We start from the raw sequence: 14,752 nt of genomic DNA on the forward strand, positions 1-14,752 counted from the left end.
TCCATCACAGGATCTCTTCCCCTCTTGATCTAGACGGCCCTGGAACTACGAAGTATGTAAGGCTGCACTCTGACATTTGAGCAATGGAATGAATTCAAAGTGGGTCAGATGGGAGAAGGAAAAGTCACCCTAAGAAACAAAAGGGTACCTCACTCAAGTCACCCTGGATTGTAGGACCAGCGGTGCATGGGGTTAGAAAAGTGCAGTGTTTCAAAGAGCTAGGGGAGGAGTGAAGTTCATTACCAGTGTCTATGTGTTTATGTCTGTGTGTATAAAATACCAGAGAGGGAATGACAAAAAAAAAAGGGGGGGGGGAGGAGGAGGAGAAGTGGACTCCATTAGAGGCTCCAAAAGAGGTTGTACTGATGATGATGAAGAGTGTAACAGTATTTTATAAAATGCAGGATGAAAAAAAAGAACGCCAATATTTAAAAATCAATATACCGTGTGTGAGAATACATCAACAAATTTGACATGAAAATTTTTGAACACCTCATCTATTTACCCTAAAATTTATAAAGTTGGGCAAAGAGTTGGAGGATATCTCATCAGGAGAGTGAACAAACACTTTGCACTTAGGGTCACCTGGTATTTTGAGACCCACTGGGTCAGCAAGTATGTATGAAGCACCTCTGTGCCTGGCACTGTCCCAGGTCAGTGGACAAATTAATGAACAAGACAGACAAGGTGCCCCAAGTCCTAGTGTGGGAGATGGGTAATGAACAAATACAAGTGTGCAGGATATCCTTATTATGAAATTACTGAGCTTGTTATCTTCTGAAGCAACCAAGCTTTTGAGTCATCCAGGCAACTGACCTTTGCTTCAATTACTTGCCCATCAAGTAACTAACACTTTTATTTGGCTCCATCCCTGTAATTCTACCAATCAGAAAACACTGTTCTTTCTGCTCAAATTCACAAGAGCATTTCAAACTATGTTATAATTACAGTACTCTTTGAAAATAATTGTTTTGGTACTTGGTCTATACATCAGTCTCAATGAGTTTGATTACTGTGAGTCTGCAGCATGATCAGCTCTTTCTGGGTTGACAAAATCTAATTTTGGAGTTAGCAAACTTGAAGGCGAGATTCATACTGTTAATGGACTCACCAAGGTAAATACCACCTGGGAAGCTTCTAGAAAGTCATCCATCTGGCTTTCATTGTTCACACCTGCCCACTTCTTTTGAAAGATAACTGACATTTATACATTAAAAAAAAATTGCCTCTAGGAACCATGAAGAAAATACTACACAGACAAAACCAGGATACTAAGGGAGACTGTCATGTTCTGATTCCTTATTCATGGTTGATATTAATAATTGATCACAGAAATCTTCTGGGTTGAGCCAATATGGCTTCTGAGTCCTGCTCACATGTTACCACATAAGGACACTAACGTGACACTAAACTGATCTGTGTTTGGACATGGCAAGGCTCAAAGACCTAAGATGTCAGTATCTGTTTGTCCCAACTGGGTTCTTCTGCAAATTGAGTCCTGAGTCCGTACACTCTGGGTTCCCAGGCACTGATATAAGAGGCACAGAGAAAGCCTGGGTAAGGCCTGTTTTGACGTAAGATTTCAACAATTGTGAACGTGGATGGTGATAGACTTTGATTAATAAGTGTAAGGGTGGGACACTTAGGGATCTTGAGTAATGGAGGGGAGGGGAATAGACAGCTTTGTATACCAGAATTTCATTTCAACATCATTTTAATAGTGAGGAACTATAGATGATATATCACATTCCCAATAACTGAAGAGTGGATAAGTATAAGAACTTTCAGTTAACAGATTTATCTAGCTGATGTTTGGCATTGATAAAGACTGTGTTATGACAGGTGAGTGTACTTATGTTATAAGGTTAAGTGAAAAACTCAGGATACAGCATCAAATATAATACAATACAAATAATGGTATTAAAAAAAAGTAATAAACCCAGTTATAGAGGGCTAAATTTGCGTGGGACCAACCAAACATTGACAGTGGTTGCTGTCTAAATGATGAAGCATTAGCTAAGTATTATTATTTTCTTCTCTTCCATTTTTTTTTCCCCTAGTCACTCACTTCCTGTTTGGTATTTTATACACACAAACACAGAGGAACTGGGAGTGAAAACTGCAGAGTAAAAGTCAAGTTCCCACTCTACTTTCTGTGAGGTCTCTTACATTTTGGTAGGAAAAAAGCAAACTTCCTCCTTTGTTCACTGCATCAAGATTAAAGATCTAGTCTGGTGAGAAAAACAAGCGTACTGGGTTTCGTCAGGAAGTTTGCCAAGGAAGGCCCTTTCTCAAAATGTGGCTGTGGGGTTTTTTTTTTTTTTTTTTTGACAATTTCGTGTGATTTCACAGTTCCTAAGAATGGGTGAATCGGAGGTCACTGCAAGCCTTTTTTGGACCTTTTGCAAACCTCAATGGATCATTGCTCCTAGCAGGAAAAGAGGTCTGCAGTGATGCCCGACTGCGTGGGCAGAAGGGTGGTGGGGCTGGGAGAGTCGCTTAACTTAATGATGAATTGCTAAATTGCTTATGCTTCCTAGGGAACACCAAGTAGACTCTGGCAGCTGTGCTCAGGGCACCGACCATCCCTGGGTGACCATGCCCACTTCAACATGGTGCCCACCTGTCCTACTGCAGCTCAAGGGAAGGGTGCCTTTGCCAGTTACTTCCACGTCTGCACCTTCACTGCCAAATGGAAAATGCGATCACGGCTAGCAGAAAGAGAAGCACACTAACTTGTCTGCAAGGGTTAAAGCGTGTGCTGGATAGACGCATCGGGTCATTAAGGAAACAGAGGAGAGGAAGGCACAGGTCTCTTTGCCCAACTCCCATCTATTTTGAGAGCCTCCTCTCTGAGACTGAGAGCTGGTGATCCAACCTCGTCACTACTTTTATTGGTAGAAGGAGAGCAGACCCATCAAGCCTTCGCTTTCTGCTTCGGGGTCAGCCCTAGGCAAATCTGTTAATTAGGCTAAATCTGGCCTGCTTAGATACTCTCCTGCTTTCCTGCTGAGTACCTTCTCCCCTCTCTCCACCAGGACCGGCTTCCCATACCCTCAGGCAACCCCAGATTAAGAACTTTCCATTCCCGGGGTGTTTACCGGGCTCACTCCACCTAGAGTCCTACATCTACTGAGCTCTGTCTCGACCTTGGTGTGAGCTGATGAATACACAGTCTTCCACGCCCACGGGGATTCTTTCTCAAGGCACTGATCCAGACCAAAGGACTGGTTGTGACTGTTAGCAAATGCAGTCCATTTAGTCAGATTGGCTGGGAAGGTATTTGGGGGCAAAGAGAACTTAAAGCTTTTCTCAAAAATAACACTAATAACTAAAGTGTTAGTTGCTCAGTCGTGTCCGAGAGAGTCGTGTCTGACTCTCTGTGACCCCACCAGGCTCCTCTGTCCATGGAATTCTCCAGGCAAGAATACTGGAGTGGGTTACCATTCCCTTCTCCAGGGAATCTTCCCAGCCCAGGGATCGAACCTGGGTCTCTTGCATTGGCAAGTGGATTCTTTATCGTCTGAGCCACCAGGGAAGCCCATGGATAACTAAAAGCAGCGCTTATTCAGAAGGCAATCTGTAAATGGGATACCGTGCTACTTGCTTTCCATACACTATCTCCAAGTCTTCTGTATTCACTAGCATTTGCTATTAGTAACAAGCCACTGCAAAATGCAGTGGATAAAACAGCAACCACTTTTAATAAAAAGGCCAGACTTGTCTGCACGGGCTGAGTTCCTTTTCCGGTGTGAACTGTCTGGACTGATCTCCGCTGAGCTCACTCTTGTGTCTGGGGTCATATGTTGGCTTAGCCAGTAGCTGGAAGACTCTAGAATGGCCTCACTCACATGACTGGAGGTTGGCAGGCTGTCTATTAGGGCAATGAGGCTCCCTTCATGGGCCTCTAGGGCTCCAGCAGCCTAGCTCAGGCTTGTTCTAGTGGTGGTCTCAGGGTCCTAGGCAACAAGAGAGCAAATCCTGATATCTAAGTGCTTTTCATGTCTGTGCTTATAACCTTTGCTAAGGTCCCATTGGTCAATGCAAGTAACTTGGTCAACCTGCTTCAAGTGGTGGACAATTAGAAGCCACCTCTTGATGGGAGGATGAACAACATCTTATAGGGTGGGTGTGGATGCAGTGGGGGGAAAAATGTTTTTCTTTCTTAAAAAAAAAAAAATAAGAAGAATCTACTATCTTTACAATCTACCCTACCTTCCCCGAACCTTAAACTGTGGCTGTTATTATTTCCATGTTAAACAAGAACAAAATGAGACTTAGTGTTAGTTAGTTCAGTCGCTCAGTCGTGTCCGGCTTTTTGCAACCCCATGAATCACAGCACGCCAGGCCTCCCTGTCCATCACCAACTCCCAGAGGTAACTCAAACTCATGTCCACAGAGTCGGTGATGCCATCCAGCCATCTCATTCTCTGTCATCCCCTTCTCCTCCTGCCCCCAATCCCTCCCAGCATCAGAGTCTTTTCCAGTGAGTCAACTCATCGCATGAGGTGGCCAAAGTACTGGAGTTTCTGCTTTAGCATCAGTCCTTCCAATGAACATCCAAGACTGATCTCCTTTAGAATGGACTGGTTGGATCTCCTTGCAGTCCAAGGGACTCTCAAGAGTCTTCTCCAACACCACAGTTCAAAAGCATCAATTCTTTGAAAATCAGCTTTCTTCAGAGTCCAACTCTCACATCCATACATGACCACTGGAAAAACCATAGCCTTGACTAGACAGACCTTGGTTGGCAAAGTAATGTCTCTGCTTTTTAATATGCTATCTAGGTTGGTCATAACTCTCCTTCCAAGGAGTAAGCGTCTTTTAATTTCCTGGCTGCAGTCAGCATCTGCAGTGATTTTGGAGCCCAAAAAATAAAGTCAGCTGCTGTTTCCACTGTTTTCCCATCTATTTCCCATGAAGTGATGGGACCAGATGCCATGATCTTTGTTTTCTGAATGTTGAGCTTTAAGCCAACCCTTTCACTCTCCTCTTTCACTTTCATCAAGAGGCTTTTGAGTTCCTCTTCACTTTCTGCCATAAGGGTGGTGTCATCTGCATATCTGAGGTTATTGATATTTCTCCCAGCAATCTTGATTCCAGCTTGTGTTTCATCCAGTCCAGCGTTCCTCATGATGTGCTCTGCATATAAGTTAAATAAGCAGGGTGACAATATACAACCTTGACATACTCCTTTTACTATTTGGAACCAGTCTGTTGTTCCATGTCCAGTTCTAACTGTTGCTTCCTGACCTGCACATAGGTTTCTCAAGAGGCAGGTCAGGTGGCCTGGTATTCCCATCTCTTTTAGAATGTTCCACAGTTTAGCTTTCGGCGCTACCCACAGAGGGGTCCATACGGTGTTGTTCTGAATCCCCATCGTAACTTAAAGGGAAGCTTTCACAATGTCCGGAGCCCTTGATGTCCTGCAAATGAAGGAGGAGGATGTCCTCAAATTCCTTGCAGCAGGAACCCACTTAGTTGGCACCAACCTTGACTTCCAAATGGAACAGTACATTTACAAAAGGAAAAGTGATGGCATCTACATCATCAATCTGAAGAGAACCTGGGAGAAGCTTCTGTGGGCAGCTCGGGCCATTGTTGCCATTGAAAACCCGGCTGATGTCAGTGTCATATCCTCCAGCAATACTGGCCAGCGAGCTGTGATGAAATTTGCTGCTGCCACTGGAGCCACTCCCATCGCTGGCCGCTTTACTCTGGGAACCTTCACCAACCAGATCCAGGCCACGTTCAGGGAGCCAAGGCTTCTGGTGGTTACTGACCCCAGGACTGACCACCAGCCGCTCACAGAAGCCTCGTACGTTAACCTGCCAACCATCGCTCTGTGTAACAGACTCGCCTCTGCGCTGCGTGGACATTGCCATCCCAGGCAACAACAAGGGAGCGCACTCGGCGGGTCTGATGTGGTGGATGCTCGCCCGGGAAGTTCTGCGCACGCGTGGCTCCATCTCCCGAGAACACCCGTGGGAGGTCATGCCGGACGTCTACTTCTACAGAGATCCTGAAGAGACTGAAAAGGAAGAGCAGGCAGCAGCTGAGAAGGCTGTGACCAAGGAGGAATTTCAGGGTGAATGGACAGCTCCAGCTCCAGAGTTCACTGCTGCTCAGCCTGAGGTGGCAGACCGGTCCGAAGGTGTGCAGGTGCCTTCCGTGCCCATTAAGCAGTTCCCCACTGAAGACTGGCGTGCTCAGCCTTCCACTGGAGACGGGTCTGCAGCTCCCGCCACTCAGGCCACTGAATGGGCAGGAACCACCGCTGAGCGGCCGTAAGCTGTCCTTCTGCACACTTGCAGAACCGCCACAAGCTTCCAAATGGAGATCTGGTTGATGGAAATAAGCTGAAACTGCAATACTTTGGCCGCCTCATGCGACGAGTTGACTCACTGGAAAAGACTCTGATGCTGGGAGGGACTGGGGGCGGGAGGAGAAGGGGACTACAGAGAATGAGATGGCTGGATGGCATCACCGACTCGATGGACATGAGTTTGAGTGAATTCCGGGAGTTGGTGATGGACAGGGAGGCCTGGCGTGCTGTGATTCATGGGGTCGCAAAGAGCCGGACACGACTGAGCGACTGAACTGAACTGAACTGAACTGAAAAATTAAAAAAAAAAAAAAAGAGAGAATTCTCCACAGTTTATTGTGATCCACACAGTCAAAGGCTTTGGCATAGTCAACGAAGCAGAAATAGATGTTTTTCTGGAACTCTCTTGCTTTTTCCATTATCCCGCGGATGTTGGAAATTTGTTCTCTGGTGCCTCTGCCTTTTCTAAAACCTGCTTGAACATCTGGAAGTTCATGGTTCACGTATTGCTGAAGACTGACTTGGAGAATTTTGAGCATGACTTTACTAGCATGTGAGATGAGTGCAATTGTGCGGTAGTTTGAGCATTCTTTGGCATTGACTTTCTTTGGGATTGGAATGAAAACGGACCTTTTCCAGTCCTGTGGCCACTGCTGAGTTTTCCAAATTTGCTGGCATATTGAGTGCGGCACTTTCACAGCATCATCTTTCAGGATTTGAAATAGCTCAACTGGAATTCCATCACCTCCACTAGCTTTGTTCATAGTGATGCTTCCTAAGGCCCACTTGACTTCACATTCCAAGATGTCTGGCTCTAGGTGAGTGATCACACCATCATTATTATCTTGGTCATGAAGATCTTTTTTGTACAGTTCTTCTGTGTATTCTTGTCACCTCTTCTTAATATCTTCGCTTCTGTTAGGTCCACACCATTTCTGTCCTTTATCGAGCCCATCTTTGCATGAAATGTTCCCTTGGTATCTCTAATTCTCCTGAAGTAATCACTTGTCTTTCCTATTCTGTTGTTTTCCTCTATTTCTTTGCATTGATTGCTGAGGAAGGCTTTCTTATCTCTCCTTGCTATTTTTGGAACTCTGCATTCAGATGCTTATATCTTTCCTTTTCTCCTCTCTTCTTTTCACAGCTATTTGTAAGGCCTCCTCAGACAGTCATTTTGCTTTTTGGCATTTCTTTTCCATTGGGGATGGTCTTGATTCCTGTCTCCTGTACTATGTCACAAACTTCCATCCAGAGTTCATCAGGCACTCTATCTATCAGATCTAGTCCCTTAAATCTATTTCTCACTTCCACTGTATAATCATAAGGGATTTGATTTAGGTCATATTTGAATGGTCAGTGGATTTCCCTACTTTCTTCCATTTCAGTCTGAATTTGGCAATAAGGAGTTCATGATCTGAGCCACAGTCAGGTTCTGGTCTTGTTTTTGCTGACTGTATAGAGCTTCTCCATCTTTGGCTGCAAAGAATATAATTGATCTGATTTCAGTGTTGACCATCTGGTGATGTCCATGTGCAGAGTCTTCTCTTGTGTTGTTGGAAGAGGGTGCTTGCTATGACCAGTGCATTCTCTTGGCAGAACTCTATTAGCCTTTGCCCTGCTTCATTCCGTGCTCCAAGGCCAAATTTGCCTGTTACTCCAGGTGTTTCTTGACTTCCTACTTTTGCATTCCAGTCCCCTATAATGAAAAAGACATCTTTTCTGGGTGTTAGTTCTCAAAGGTCTTGTAGGTCTTCATAGAACCGTTCAACTTCGGCTTCTTCAGAGACTTAGAATGGTTAAATAATATCCTCAAGAAAAGTGAGATGGGCAGACGCGAGAGACGCCCGGCTCTGGCGCAACCGACCACGTGCAGAATCGTGGCTGAGAGGAGCTGCCCCTCGCCCAGGGTTAGGGCGGTGGCCGAGAGGAGCTGTACCACGTCCAGGAGGCGGTGGCTGCTTGGGCACCGGAGGGCTGAGAGGAGCTGATCCACATTCAAAGCAGGAGGGGCGGCCTTGAGGAGATACCCCTCGTCCAAGGTAAGGTACAGCGGCTGCACCTTGCTGGAGCAGCTGGGAAGAGATACTCCACGACCAAGTGGAATATAAGAATCCAGTGTTCTGGGGAGGAAGGAACAAGATGGCAGAGGGATAAGACGGCGAGACCACTTTCTCCCCAACAAATTCATCATAGGAACATTTGAACGCGGAGTAAGTCCACAAAACAACTTCTGAATACTGGCAGAGGACATCGGGCTCCCAGAAAAGCAGCCCATTGTCTTCTAAAGGAGAGAGAAGAAATCCAGCTCCACCCACCAGAACACCGACACATGCTTCCCTAACCAGGGAACCCGGACAAGTCACCCGTCCAACCCCACACACAGCGAAGAAACTACATAATAAAGAGAACTCCACAAACTGCAAGAAGAGGGAAAGGCCACCCCAAGCAAAGCAATATAAGCAAGATGAAGAGGCAGAGAAATACCCAGCAAGTAAAGGAACAAGATAATTGCCCACCAACACAAACAAAAGAAGAAGATATAGGGAATTTACCTGATAAAGAATTTCAAATTTTGATGGTGAAAATGATTCAAAATCTTGAAAGCAAAATGGAGTTACAGATAAATAACCTGGAGACAAGGATTGAGAAGATGGAAGAAAGATTTAATAAGGACTTAGAAGAAATAAAAAAGAGTCAATATACAATGAATAATGCAATAGATGAGATCAGAAACACTCTGGAGGGAACAAACAGAATAACAGAGGCAAAAGACAGGATAAGCGAACTAGAAGATAGAATTGTAGAAATAAATGAAACAGAGAGGAAAAAAGAAAAATGAATTAAAAGAAATGAGGACAATATTAGAGACCTCTGGGACAATGTTAAATGCTCCAACATTCGAATCATAGGAGTCCCAGAAGAAGAAGACAAAAAGAAAGACCATGAGAGAATACTTGAGGAGATAATAGTTGAAAACTTCCCTAAAATGGGGAAAGAAATAATCACCCAAGTCCAAGAAACCCAGAGAGTCCCCAGCTGGATAAACCCAAGGCAAAATACTCCAAGACACATATTAATCAAATTAACAAAGATCAAACACAAAGAACAAATATTAAAAGCAGCAAGGGAAAAGCAGCAAATAACACATAAGGGGATTCCCATAAGGATAACAGCTGATCTTTCAACAGAAACTCTTCAGGCCAGAAGGGAGTGGCAAGACATACTTAAAGTGATGAAAGAAAATACCCTACAGCCCAGATTACTATACCCAGCAAGGATCTCATTCAAATATGAAGGAGAAATCAAAAGCTTTACAGACAAGCAAAAGCTGAGGGAATTCAGCATCACCAAACCAGCTCTCCAACAAATGCTAAAGGATCTTCTATAGACAGGAAACACAGAAAGAGTGTATAAACTTGAACCCAAAGCAATAAAGAAAATGGCTACGGGATCGTACTTATCAATAATTACCTTAAAAGTAAATGGGTTGAAATTTTCAAAAAGGCTAGGAAACAATTCTCATAGCCATCAATAGTTCAGTGTTGAGTTCATGAATAGTTTTTAAAGTTTGGGACAAACTGGAGTATTTGCTATTTGAAGTACTATTTGTAATTGGCATATTACGATGTAACATTGGTCTTCATTTCCAACTTAAAACGCCTAAAAATGCCTAACAGGTTTTTAGATTTGTGAATTTTAGTTGAAATGTATTTTACGATGTTACTAAACCTGCAGAAATATCGAAATATTTCAGAGAACTTATTCACTGTACATTTACTTTATTTATAAAAGTTATGAACTGTAAAAAAAAAAAGACCTCTCACCTAAACCAGGCATCTATATTTCAGCTTTGGATTATTTGTCCTAAGCCAATCACTTTAACCATATGACTTAAAAATAATAATAATAATAATATTAATTTTAAATGGCAGCAAGGTATTCTATCTAGATATACTACAGTTTATGTAATCCCTATGTAGTCACTGAACATTCCAGCTTAATAATTTAAAATAAAATGTACATGAATATTCCAAAAAAAAAGTGAGATGGTATTTGATTGGAATCAAGTATTAACTCATTTTTTAAATATGTATCTCATATGGATTAGAATCAGGACTGTGTTGGATGAGAGTTGGGTATGAACTCCTATTTAACTATGCAGGCACGAATGCATGCTAAGTTGCTTCAGTTGTGTCTGACTCTGTGTGACTGCATGGACAGCAGCCCACTAGGCTCCTCTGTCCATGGTTTTCTCCAGGCAAGAATACTAGAGTGGGTTGCCATTTCCCTCTCTGATTTAATTGCTAAGTCACTTCTAACTCTTTGGAACCCCAGGGACCCATAGCCCACCATGACCCTCTGTCCACGGGATTTCACAGGCAAGAATACCGAAGTGGGTTGCCATTTCCTTCTCCCATATTTACCTATAGATTGCCAGGAGAAATATCAGTAACCTCAGATATGCAGATGACACCACCCTTATGGCAGAAAGTGAAGAGGAACTAAAAAGCCTCTTGATGAAAGTGAAAGAGGAGAGTGAAAAAGTTTGCTTGAAGCTCAACATTCAGAAAACGAAGATCATGGCATCTGGTCCCATCACTTCATGGCAAATAGATGGGGAAACAGTGGAAACAGCGGCTGACTTTATTTCTTTGGGCTCAATGCAGATGGTGATTGCAGCCATGAAATTAAAAGACACTTACTCCTTGGAAGGAAAGTTATGACCAACCTAGACAGCATATTAAAAAGCAGAGACATTACTTTGTCAACAAAGATCCGTTGGTCAAGACTATGGTTTTTCCAGTAGTCATGTACGGATGTGAGAGTTGGACTGTGAAGAAAGTTGAGGGCCGAAGAATTGATGCTTTTGAACTGTGGTGCTGGAGAAGACTCTTGAGAGTCCCCTGGACTGCAAGGAGATCCAACCAGTCCATCGTAAATGAGATCAGTCCTGGGTGTTCACTGGAAGGACTGATGTTGAAGTTGAAATTCCATTACTTTGTCCACCTGATGCGAAGAGCTGACTCATCTGAAAAGACCCTGATGCTGGGAAAGATTGAGGGCAGGAGAAGAAGGGGATGACAGAGGATGAGAGGGTTGGATGGCATCACCAATGGACATAGGTGTGGGTAGACTCCAGTAGTTGGTGATGGACAGGGAGGCCTGGCATGCTGCAGTTCATGGGATCACAAAGAGTGGCACACGACTGAACGACTGAACTGAACTGAACGTACATTTATAAATATACAGTTTGTTTAAGTATAAATACCTTAAGGTGTATAACATGCACCCACACAGATGGAGTAATAATACAGATATGCATGTAGGCATGAGTTAGTATACCTAGTGATACTTCCAGCCTCTGCCCACTGAAAGGCCCCAGAAGCAATGACACCCAGGTAGTAATGAACACACCTGGCACCCAGATCTTGGTTTCTAAATACCATTCTCCAATAAATGCAACCAAGATTCCCTAGAAAAGGAATCAACTCCAAGAATGGGACAGAGAAATACAAAATGACAGGGAGCCTCCCATGGTATCAAAAAGTAAGGAAGTGCTCAAAAAGTGATGGGGCATGTTGAAAGGGTACAGAAGCCAACGTGAAAGAGCTCTTATTGGCCAAAGCTGGATCAGTTTGAGCACCAAATTGCATAACAGTATTATTATATTATGACCTATAAAACAAAGTAAATATCTGTGTCCATACCGATATGAATGAACAAATGATTAAATAAATAAATGAAGAATGGATAGACTTCCATAGAGAGAAACTTTGATAAATAAACGTAGAAGGAAAACAAACTTATGGCTAGCAAAAGGGAAAGGGGGCAGGGATAAATCAGCAGTTTGGGACTAACATATACACACTACTATATATAAAACATAACCAACAGGGACATACTGTATAAGCACAGGGAACTCTACTCAGTATTTTTGCAATCACCTTAAAGGGAAAAATTTTTGAAAAAAGATATATGTATATATAACTGAATCACCTTGCTGTACACCTGAAACAGTGTAAATCAATTACATTTCAATAAAAAAATAAAACAAGTGTAGATGACATGAGGGAAATAGAAAGTTATCAGAACAACCTGTTTCAGGCAAGATCCACAGATAGATGCTAAAATTAGTGAATGAAAATTTCAAGAGAAATAGTCTCAAAGTAACTCCCTCAAGATATGCACTAATTACAAAGGGGAAAAAAGTAACTTTCAGTGCATAAATTCAGAAGACAACACGTTAGACAAGAGATCAAGCTGAACGCCACCTGTAATAAGACATTTTGATGCCATGTACCATTCAATATGATGGGCTGAGCCAGGGCAAACCACATGTGGGTATTCTTGCCCAAAATACAAAACCTCATTCTAATTAGGATAAAACATCAAACAAATCCAAACTGAGGACATTCTACAAAAACAATTCACCAGACTCTTCAAATCTGTCAAGGTCATTTAAGAAATAATAATATTAATGAAGACCAAGAAACTAGCACGGATCAGAGAAGGCTGGTAAGACAAGACAATAAATGGCAGAGTGGTACCCAGGTTGAATCCTGACATAGTGAGAGAACCTGAAATGCAAATTAAGCGAAATGCAAATTAAGTGTTAGTTAACAGAATTGCACCAGTGTGAATTTCTAAGACTGGGAGAAACACACCATGTTAGTCTCGGGGAAGGTGGGGAGCTGGACGAAGAGTGCATGGGCACTTTGCATTATTTTTGTGATTCTCCTGTAAGGCGAAGTTATTTCAAAACAAACAACAACAACAAAAAAAGCGAAAACTGAAACATCTCCAAGGTCATAGCTCCTTTTGAATTCAAACCCAGTTTTGCCTGATTCCAAAGTCTATGATTTTCCCCCTCTGCCATGCTTCTGCATCCAGCCCCGCATAGCCTGCTGTCTCAGAACTGGTTAAGCCTGGACGAGGACAGCACTTCCAAATGAATCACTCTATGGGAAAAACCGGCGGCACAGTGAGGCCCAAACCCATTTACTTTAAGTGGGGAAAGTGAGGCAGAGGCTCATTAAAACGTGCATAGGGAATATCCGCTCTCAGCGCCAGTTTATGCTGTGGCTTTTCGATTCCCCGTAACTCAGTTAAATTAATACAAGACTACACATCTCAACCTGCAACCACACTGTCACTTAAAATGAGTGTCTGGAAGGTCATCCTTCTTGGAACGTTAGTTACCTTGTCCATTACTTACTTAATCACAGCTTGGAGTTTGTTTTTTTTTTTTGCCTTGTGGAGGCTGGCTATAAATTATGGGCTACAACACGGCGAAGTCACACTTAGCAAATTATATGGCATGGGAGAACCCTTGCTTTGGGGCAAAAAATTACATATTTCTTTAAATGTATGTTTTAGCAAATATTATACTGAGCCTATAAGACAAAATCTGCGAGCACATTTTGTGGCCTATAAGACATATTTGACAACTGACTCAAATCTCTGACCCGTTCATAAATGAGGGGTGGGTGGGAGAGTCCTATTTGAATTCATGTCAGGAAGGCCCACGGTCAGTGAATTTCTACTTGCAGACCAATATGATGAAAGGCTAGAAATCCTGTCAGTGATCGCACGTGATGCAGTAAATAAACTAGCCAAACACTGTCTTAAATTTCATTTTGAGCAGCAGTCATAGACTAATAGATACTGTTTTCTCACTGTTATGAATGAGCTCCTTTATTGTTATTTTTTAAAATAAGTCCAATAAAGTACCCTGGGACTGGATAAGCATGACAGCCAGATAAGAAGGAAGCGCCTGATGCAGGGTTATTAACTAGGAGGAGACGAGCACCCTTTGGAATGAAGGTTTTCTGTCTGCTTGTGTCTACTGAGCTGGAAGTCTCATCAAGGAAGTTCGAACTGAGCGCCTTGGTGGACCAGTCTCTGCTGTCGCAAAGGCCGAATACTGTGCGCGGTCAGCCACTGCCGGCTCTGGCCTCGTGGCAGACGGTGCCAGGTGGGCTGGAGCGGGGTCACTGGAGTTCACAGCAGGGACACTGTGAGCCGGGGCTGCAGCCCACTGCAGCCCGCGTCATAAAGAAGGAGCTCGGGCAAGTGGGAGGGCCCTGTGTTTCCCGGATGCTATCTTGTCAGGCGGCCAGTTGCCCTGCTGAAGAGTCTGTGAGATCTTGCTTTAAGAACGTATGTTTTAATTTGAGGATATTAATTGCGTGGGGATGATTGGACTCCATGATTTATAACCCCGCCAGAATCCCGCGGCCTCTCCCTCCATATGGGCCGCTGCCATTTTCCCTTTTGTATACCTATCATTTCCCACTGTTTATCTTCTCTGATTGATGCTCCGGCTCGGGATGTTTTCTATTATGAGATTCATAATTATCAGTGGTAATAGAGAAGGCTTCCCCATTATCTTTGGCGAGGCTGCCCAAATTATTCACTATAGCCCAC

At 43.3% G+C, this 14,752-nt stretch overlaps 1 protein-coding gene and 1 pseudogene across 1 annotated transcript in view; one reads left to right on the plus strand and one right to left on the minus strand.

The window, feature by feature from the left end:
* The window catches only part of WWOX (WW domain containing oxidoreductase), a 958,567-nt gene that overhangs the window by 321,218 nt on the left and 622,597 nt on the right, over positions 1–14,752 (minus strand). The gene's annotated exons all lie outside the window — the stretch shown is intronic.
* LOC129547365 (small ribosomal subunit protein uS2 pseudogene) lies at positions 5,359–6,291 on the plus strand (annotated as a pseudogene).

The sequence above is a fragment of the Moschus berezovskii genome, chromosome 22, assembly GCF_049115385.1.
Source record: "Moschus berezovskii isolate FMDL1 chromosome 22, NW_MosBer_1.0, whole genome shotgun sequence".
In the NCBI taxonomy this organism is placed as follows: domain Eukaryota; kingdom Metazoa; phylum Chordata; class Mammalia; order Artiodactyla; family Moschidae; genus Moschus; species Moschus berezovskii.